Genomic DNA, 9,810 nt, shown 5'->3' on the forward strand with positions numbered 1-9,810 from the left:
GGGGAAAAATTGGGCATAAATTTTCCGAGAAGTAAAAAAAAATTCGCCAGTATTTCGCCGCTTTTTGGACGTTTAGAAAGTGCAGAACATACCTCTTGAAAATCAGAAGAAGTCGCTGCTGCCTGTACTCTTGAAGAAGAAGAAGAACAACCCTAGTTGATGCTTTGAGATTGTTTCAGAAATCAGAAGTAGATGAAGAAGAGAAGAAGAAATCGTTGCTGTTGTTGAAGAACATCCCTAGTCTCGCTGCTGTTGAATAAGTCCAGAGTGTTTAGAAACCTCGTTTTTTAATAGGGCTTGGGTATTTTAAACAGAGAAGCGGACGCTTCTAACGCTTCTTCTCGCTTCACCGCTTCTCGCTTTTTACAGAGAAGCGGTCGCTTTTTCGTACCAGAGTCGCTTCAAAGAATTGAAGCGCTGCCCTTCACGCTTCGCCTCGCTTCTCGCTTAAAGCGAGGAAGCGAGCGCTTTTTTAATCACCGATAAAGGTTCATCTAAATATGTTCTGTCAACATCGTATTTGATTGACACTTAGTCGCTTTGAGCAAATAGTTTCTCTGCCAATAGTTATGGAGCAATATGGGTCTAAAATCTGATTTTGGCGGAGGAAAAGAAAGAGAAGAAATTCAGCATCTGTTTCAAATGAAACCATAGATGAGAATTTTGAGTACTTGAAGGTTCTATTAGAAGCCATTGGTCCCTATGTAGCAGTTCAGGATTAATGCAGCAAGAACTTCTTTTACTGAAATATACCAAGGATTAATGCCGGAAGAAGTCCTTTTATTGGGGAAGAATTGTGTGCAAAAGCTGTCTTTGGGATTCAAATGTTTGAGGGAAAGAGCGAATGATTAGTTGAAAGCTTTAAATGAGAGTGTACAGTAGTCTCTTATGAGATAACCTTGCAACTAGAATGAAAGACAAACCGAAGAGCTACTACATAAAGTTGTGATCCTTTGAAATCACTTGGTACAAAAAGCCCCCATGGCTTAGTTGAAATTGCAAAGGTTTAGGGACTTGTGACTTAGGTCACAGGTTTGAGTCCTGCGCCATGCTAGTGGAAAAGGGCAGGGGGCCGGACACATTATCCCCGAGTTCTGAAGGCTGCAATTGGTCCTAAGATGGATTTATCGGTCTCAATTTTCTTTTTTACATAATTGACCAACCAGAAGAAATATAAATGATTTTATCTTAGCGATAATTGTTTTTTGTTGATGGCATGGGAGCTGATAAACCCTAGTTGTAGTTTTTGTTCCACCTCTTGCATACTGTGGTAATAATGTTTCGCCCGTGGTGCACTTGCGGGAAACTCCTTGCCGAGGGCCCGTGTACCCCCGGGATTAGTCGGGTCTCATAGAGACTCGGACACCCGGTGCAAATCAAAAAAAAAAAATGTTTCGCCCGAAAATTCCACTTCCCATGTCTTCCCTCCAAGTGTTCTTTTCCGGCTGTGATTCGTTTAGTTTTTAGATACTTCCATCGAATTTTAGAGATCAATTGATTTCAAGTTCTTTACGTTTGGTTTAAAGAGAGAATACAAATAAAAGTGGGTAGGCTTTGTTGAAAACCTAAAATATATAAATCAATAAAATTTCACTCTCTTATAGCTTAACCTTTTAGATGAGCGATTTACTTAAATCAATAGCATACCAGTATAGGTAGAGGTCCTTGATGCAAGTTTTGCCATCAGCTATTGATAAAAAGTGTCCGTTGAACTTGAGGAAGAAGAGCATTTGGAAGTAAGTCTACAGAAGCAACCGCTGACCTTTTTTTTTTTTTTTCTGGTCGGGGGAAGTCTGATCTAGTATTCCGACATTGCTAGTTCCTTCGTGGTCTGAAGCAATCTAGTATGCTGACATTGCTACTTCCTTCATGGTCTGAAGCAATCTCTACAAGGTTTGTTTGGTTGGTTTAGTTATCTAGTTTAGCAATTTGTAGATGCACAGTGAGTCAGATCACTCGGTGATGATAAGTAACACGGCATTGAAACAAACAGTTTAAGAATTTAGGCCAGCTCAAGTATTTCTTGGGCATGGAAGTGGCTTGAGCTATTTCAGGTATGATTATCTTGTAAAAATAAAAATGTCCTTGATATCTCAGAGAAGACTAAAATAACACTATCAACCAAATACACACATCAAGAGTGGTACATCCTTCGTGAAGGGTGCTCCAGGTTAGAGATTCATATATGAGAATTAAGGAGACACTAAGGTTAACGTTTATGTTTGGAATCTCCTTTTGATAGAGATCCACCTAAAGATATCATGTTACAGTTAGAGCAAATCCGCTAAAAGTAAAATAGCATGGGGAACTCATGAAAGTGGTTTAAGGAATTGAAGTTTGAATAGACAACGTAGATGAAGTTGTCATAATCGAGCATCGATGTGTATTACTTACAGTTGTTGTGCTATGAATGAACCAAACATCGAGATTGGTACATCATTCACGGGAAAATATAATTCGGGTGCAGCTCTATTTAGTTTTATTAGTTCAAAGATGAGCTCATTAATATGTTCATCGAAGCATCCAAGGGCCGAGGGTTAATGTATATGTAGCAGGTTTGAAGATATGATTTGTATCCTCTACAGCGAGGGAAAGTGTAAGATTGTCCCAAATTTATTTTACATTAATAAGCATATTGTATATTTTATAATTTGGAAATGCAATAATTGGCATCATTCTTTTGCCCCTTCTCTATGGTCTTTCAAAGGGTAAAAGAATAAAAGAGCACCAAAGTAGGCTTTAAACGAAAGCACGAAGAAAGCATGCTTAAGCGAAAGATGGTGCAAATAAAATAAAACTAAGAGGGTGTTAGGCTAAGCTTATATGCTGGTCAAACTAGCTTATAAGCACTTTTCGGCTTATCTACGCGTTTGGTAAAGTTAAAAGTGCTTATAAGCCAAGTGCTTATAAGTCAAAAATAAGTCAAAATAAGCTGGTCATCCCAGCTTATGAATTTTTAGCTTACAAACACATTAAGTTTGACCAAATTTTTTACTATTTTATCCTTAAAACATTTCTTTTTAGAACAAACTCCTACATCGATACTCACTTCCTCAAATATTTTGTCCTATTTAGGTTTATTTTTTACTGAGAAACTTTTGTCAATTTGTTAATTATTACTCCCTCCGTTTCAATTTATGTGAACCTATTTTCTTTTTAGTCTGTGCCAAAAAGAATGACTTCTTTCCCTATTTGGAAACAATTTACCTTTATGCAATGATTTATAGCCACACAAAATATATGTGCTTCATTTTACACCACAAGTTCAAAAGTTTTCTCTCTTTTCTTAAACTCTGTGCCCNCTCTATGGTCTTTCAAAGGGTAAAAGAATAAAAGAGCACCAAAGTAGGCTTTAAACGAAAGCACGAAGAAAGCATGCTTAAGCGAAAGATGGTGCAAATAAAATAAAACTAAGAGGGTGTTAGGCTAAGCTTATATGCTGGTCAAACTAGCTTATAAGCACTTTTCGGCTTATCTACGCGTTTGGTAAAGTTAAAAGTGCTTATAAGCCAAGTGCTTATAAGTCAAAAATAAGTCAAAATAAGCTGGTCATCCCAGCTTATGAATTTTTAGCTTACAAACACATTAAGTTTGACCAAATTTTTTTACATTTTATCCTTAAAACATTTCTTTTTAGACAAACTCCTACATCGATACTCACTTCCTCAAATATTTTGTCCTATTTAGGTTATTTTTTACTGAGAAACTTTTGTCAATTTGTTAATTATTACTCCCTCCGTTTCATTATANNAAGTTCAAAAGTTTTCTCTCTTTTCTTAAACTCTGTGCCCAGTCAAATGGGTTCACATAAATTGAAACGGAGGGGGTATAACTTATGAATATATGCTTATCATAAAATAAATTATATTCATCATAAAAATTATTTTATCTAAGCACAGTTGTACTTAAAATGAAATGACAAATAGAATATTTTGTATTTGGATCAGAATCTAAAATTTTAAAGAAATTACGCCCTTATATGTGTAAACAATTCTAAGGTTATTTAAGTCATTTTAACAGAAAAAGAGCTTATCAGCACTTTTTTATCAAATATTGCAGCAAGTTATTACCAATTTCAGCACTTGTACCCAAACACGTAACTGCTTATTCATTAAATCAGTTTCAGCATTAAAAGTGTTTTTCAACACCTAATGCTTATTAGCTACTTCAAATAAGCTAATCCAAATGGGCTCTAAAAAATGTGTAATTTCATAAAAAGTAACTAGACACGGACAACAGTTATATATCAAAGTGAAAGACTACAATAAATGAAATGTATATAAGATGAAGTAAAAAAATTGTATCTTTGCATCTAATTCAATTTTTTTTATTGGGAATCGGATATAAACTCAACCATTAAGGGGTTGTTTGCTAAGTTGCTCGGACACAGGTGCGGGTGTCCGACACGGGTGCGGATCTAGAGGTCGGATCCTTCGAAAAGTAAATTCTAAGATTCGGGGATACAGATCCTAGTACGGATACGGGTGCGGGGATACGGCTAAAAATAGTTCAAAAAAATAAAAATATAAAAATATCTCTAAATTATGAGAAATTTTGTGGAATACTTATGCATAGCTTGTAAAGTGTGGATTTCTTTTTTATTCTCAAGTTGTAGATAAGTAAAGTATTGATTTCGTAGATAAGGTATGCTATTTTCTTCAAATTTACTCTAGTTTTGGTTCTGATTTCGAGAATCACATTGTATCTCGTCTCGAATTTTTTCGTCTGTCGTGGTCAAAGTACCCAAAATTGTTTGACCAGATCCGATACGGATCCCATACCCACACCTAGACTAGTGTCGTGTCGACACGGGTGTTGCACCTAAACTGCCGTGTCGGAGCAACTTAGGTCGTTTGTTTGGCTGTATATAGGGGTGGGGTGGATGAAATGGAGGCTAGCGTCTGGTGTCTTGTGTGACAGGAAGGTGCCTCCGAAACTTAAAGGTAAGTTTTATAAAGCGGTGGTTAGACCGGTCAATAACCAAGCTGGGACTGGGACTGGGACTCATAATAAAATATATACTCCCTCCGTTCCAATTTATGTGAACCTGTTTGACTGGGCACGGAGTTTAAGAAAAAAATGAAGACTTTTGGAATTTGTGGTCCTAAACAAGTCCAAATGGGGCCCAGAGTATTTATGTGGTTATAAAAGCTTCTCATTAAGGGTAGAGTTGTAAGTTTAAGCTAAATTGTTACCAAACTTAGAAAGGGTTCATTCTTTTTGGAACAGACCAAAAAGGAAATAGGTTCACATAAACTGGAATAGAGGGAGTAGACGATTAAATGTTCAAAATAATAAACCTAAATCATACGAAAGGAAACATATTTAATACATTATAGTTTGCTACTCATAATCGCTACAATACCTTGTGTCTTGCTACTGAATATGCTGAAAATAATTTAGTTTCAATAGGAGTAGCATAATAGGTTTGGGAACTAGGATTCTGAGTTTAATTACTTGTTGACTTGTAACTCTTTTCATAATTTCAAGACCCAAGGAAAAAATTAATGCTTTATTATTTTTAAACTTAATATATAAATATATTTTTCACATGTAAATTTATTCGGTACGGCTCTGTATTTTTTTGGTTTATTTTCATAAAATAAAAATCTACCCTAATTATCGGTATGATTCTAGATTTATATAAAAAACTAAGGTTTTATTAAAAGAAACCTATAAAATCGGTTCGGTCACATTAATCGGTTCTTAAATATTCATTGACGCCCCTAGTGGGCGTGGCTCCCATGGAAGACAAGATGCGGGAAACTAGGCTTAGATGGTTCTAGCACGTTCGGAGGAGAAGCATGGATGCCCTGATAAGGAGGTGTGAACGACTGACTTTGACGGGTATGAGAAAAGGTAGAGGGCGGCCAAAGAAATATTGGGGAGGTGTGATCAGGCAGGATCTGGTGCGACTTCAGCTTTCCGAGTACATGGCCCTTGATAGGAAGTTGTGGAGGTCGAGCATTAAGGTTCTAGGTTAGGAGATAAGGTTAGGAGATAAGAGACTAGCCTGATAGTGTTTTGTCTTAGGCGGCTAATGGAGACTAGCCTGATAGTGTTTTGTCTTAGGCGGCTAATGACTTCAGTTGTGTCAATATTACTTCTTTAGGGTTGCAGGTTAGGTACGGCTGTTTATCAGGCGGATTGGGCGGTTATTTACTCTTAAGGGTTTGGCTTATCGGTTATCGGCTTTTAAATGTATTAATCCGCTAGCCACCCGATAAGATATCGGGCGGATTGATATTGGTTTAGCTCTTATCGGACGGTTATCGGGCGGTTTATCCGCCTAATTCAATCAAAATAAAATAAAATTTAGTCTCTGTATGTTTAAATAGGTGGTTGACGTACTAAGAGGGACGAAGCAGAAGAGACACCGTGATGGGTAAATCATATGTCTAGAATCTTATTTATGTTTATGCACATTGGCCTTAGTCCGTGTGAAAGATTTCCAATTGGCCGTTGTTAAAACAAATGTTCGTCATGCTTTGAATTCTAGGATGCCTTAAAACCCAGACAAAGTTGATGAAGCAGTGGTGTAACTGGTGTCGTAATCTTTTTCAGACAACAAATTCTTTCTTTGTCATAGTTAGATGACTCCTTTTATTTGGCTTTCTTTTATTCTAATTCACTTTGATAGAGTACTAGAGGAAGAAGGGATTTTTATTATTTAATATATACATGGATAAAAATAAATTATATATATATATATATATATATATATATATATATATATATATATATATATATATATATATTCTTAACGGGTTAACGGATTATCCGTTAAGAAAATTGAATAATCCGCCCCTAAACCGATAAGCCGTTAATAAAAAAATTTCAATCTGTTCCCCTCCCGTTAAACGTTAACCCGATACCAATAAGCCATTAAGCTTCAGTTTCGGTTCGGTTTTTGGTTTCGGTTCGGTTTTGAACACCCCTAAGATTAGGTCGTCGGAGGCTAGTCTGATAGTGTATTGTCTTAGGATGCTAGTGGCTCTTGTTGTATCCATATTATTCCATTGTGTTTGTAGTACCGTGCTGTTGCTACTACTTACTGTTATTGCTTCTCTCTTTATTTTTTGGTTTTTACGTTGCTGGTGTTATCTTTCTTGCTTCTTTTGCTATTACCGCTCCACTGTCTCTTTTCATCTTCTTGAGCCGAGGGTCTATCGGAAATAGCCTCTTCACTCCTCCGGAGTAGGGGTAAGGTCTGCGTGCACACTACCCTCCCCAGACCCCACTTGTGGGATTCCACTGGGTTGTTGTTGTTGTTATGCGATATGTATTATTTTATACATGATAGAATGTGTAATAAGAATATGCGAATTAGTAATACAGAAAATTATTTAAAGATAACAATGCCCTTAAAGTAAGTAATTCTTGCATAATTAACAGACTTTCATTCTTTACCTGTAAGGTCTGCGTACAGCTACCCTCCACGGACCCCACTTGTAGAATTCTACTGGCCTGTTGTTTGTTGTAAATAAAAGACCTTTCATTATTAACCACCGCATAATAATTCCTTCATTTGTTAATCATCGCATAACAGTCCTTTCATTTAGCATTGAATAAACATGCATTATAATCCCAAATTACTAGCATGTTAGCCAAATGGCTCCTAATGGTATAATTTTGGGGACTGAGTGACAATTTAAGCCATATTGTTGCAATCTATTCCTTATTTTGGCAACAATCTGCTGAGAGGCTGTTGCGTATAGAGTCTTTTGCTGTTGATAGATACTATTTCTCTTAAACTTATAACAACAAACATTTATAAGAAGTTGCTTTAATTTGATTTTTGCTTAAAGGTAATACTCAAATGGAAGTAAAACACCATCATGCCTCAACATGTGCTGCTCCAATGGTGTTCTTAGTTTCGTACATCTTAAATTGATGTTAGCCTTTTCTTATTTTCAGTGGCTCAACTTACAACGAAAATAAAGCACCTATCGTCAGTTCTGCACAAAAAGGTGAGTTTTCTGCTGAATTGTGCCCAATTGAGTATCTTTGGTAAGAATACAGGTCATGAAATTTCAATTCATAACACATTCTTGTTCATTGTCATATGGTACGCATGATTGCTGTTCTTGAAATGCCAAATCAGATGTAAAGAAGAAAGAATGGACGATACATCTACCTGCGAGAACTTTTATCATACATGTGCATTAAGTGTTTCAGATATATTATATCATCATTATAGAGCTTTATTGCTTAGATATGTGCTAAGCTGGCTGTTTATAACTTGATGCTTGATAATAAAATGTTTTAGGATAAGCACTCTCGTAAGGGTCTACAAGCAATGGTTCAAAAGAGGAAGAAGTTGTTGAAGTATCTCCGAAGGACAGATTGGGACTCCTACTGCCTCGTTCTCTCTAAGCTTGGCCTTCGTGACAACCCAGATTACAAGTTCTAGACCAGCCTGTATGACATCGTTTTTCATTGTGGAAATGCAAGTTTTACTTTGACAGATTGCTCGAAGTCCTTATCTTACCAGGATCTTTCTTCTTGTTTTAGGGAAAGAGACGGCGAGGGTGATGGACTTTTGTTGTTGGTTGACTCCCTCCCAAGGGAAGCTCATAACTGGATCTTTAGTATTTGTAATCCATTGTCTTTGAAAGGAGAGCCATTTGTAGGAATTCAAGGGTTACTTGCACCATGTTTTTTAATGGCGGTGTCCGGAATAGCCACCTCCTTATCTGGTTGGTGTTACTACGTGTTGTGTCTGCGTCTTTTACTTTTGTCTTGAGCCGGGTGTCTAACGGAAACAACCTCTCTACCTTCACAAGGTAGGGGTAAGGTCTGCGTACACCCTACCCTTCCTAGACCCCACTTTGTAGGATTATACTGGATTTGATGTTGATGTTGTTTTGTCCGGAATAGCCAAACTTCATCTACTTGAGCTCATGGCAATTTTACCTTCTGATAATTAATTTGAGTTAATTCATCTAGATTGACAAATTGACTCAGTAACTGGTCTTCAAGGACCACTGAATTTTATTTCTTGTTTTATTTCAACGACTTTCCGTGCATTTTTACCTTCTGAATCTTTTTCTATCATGATGACAGATTATACGGTGGGAAAATGATATTGTATAGACGCTCTCAAAATAATAGCCGAAAGTTTGTATAGATATACATTTTGTATCTTATATATAAGAATTATAAAATTCTATATATTTTTTCTATTATTGAATTCTATTATTGAATATAAATAATTTTTGGGAGTTAATTCTACATGAGTTAAAGGTGCTTCGCACTAGCTTCCAATATCTTTGCTTCCCCTATAATCACTAGTATGAAATCAGTCAACTCGTCTATATTGAAGATTTTTAAAAAAACTAATATACACGATGGTTCCGGTATACAAGAACAAGGGTGATATCCAGAATTGAAATAATTATCGGGGTATCAAGCTGCCTAGCCATACTATGGAAGTCTGGGAGAGAGTGGTAGAGCTAAGGGTGAGGAGGAATGTGTCTATTCCGAGCACCAGTTTGGGTTTATGCCTGGGCGTTCGACAACAGAAGCGATCACCTTGTTAGGGGATTGATGGAGTAGTATAGGGAGAGAAAGAAGGACTTGTATATGGTATTCACCAACTCAGAAAAGGCGTACGATAAAGTTCCGAGAGAGTGTTTGTGGAGATGTTTGGAGGCTAGTGGTGTACCTGTTGCATACGTTAGGTTGATTAGGGACATGTATGATGGAGCATAGAACCGAGTGAGGACGGTGGGTGGGGACTCGGACCATTTTCCGGTCATGATGGGGTTGCATTAGGGGTCGACACTTGATGTTCGGCCAAAAATACAT

General features: G+C 36.9%; 1 long non-coding RNA gene across 1 annotated transcript; it reads left to right on the forward strand.

Moving 5' to 3' along the window:
• Positions 7,861–8,998, forward strand: LOC109233853. The gene is made up of 3 exons (XR_002069096.1): positions 7,861–7,970; positions 8,270–8,421; positions 8,515–8,998. It is a non-coding gene; the product is annotated as an uncharacterized LOC109233853 (long non-coding RNA).

The sequence above is a fragment of the Nicotiana attenuata genome, chromosome 10 (genome assembly GCF_001879085.1).
Source record: "Nicotiana attenuata strain UT chromosome 10, NIATTr2, whole genome shotgun sequence".
NCBI classification, from domain to species: domain Eukaryota; kingdom Viridiplantae; phylum Streptophyta; class Magnoliopsida; order Solanales; family Solanaceae; genus Nicotiana; species Nicotiana attenuata.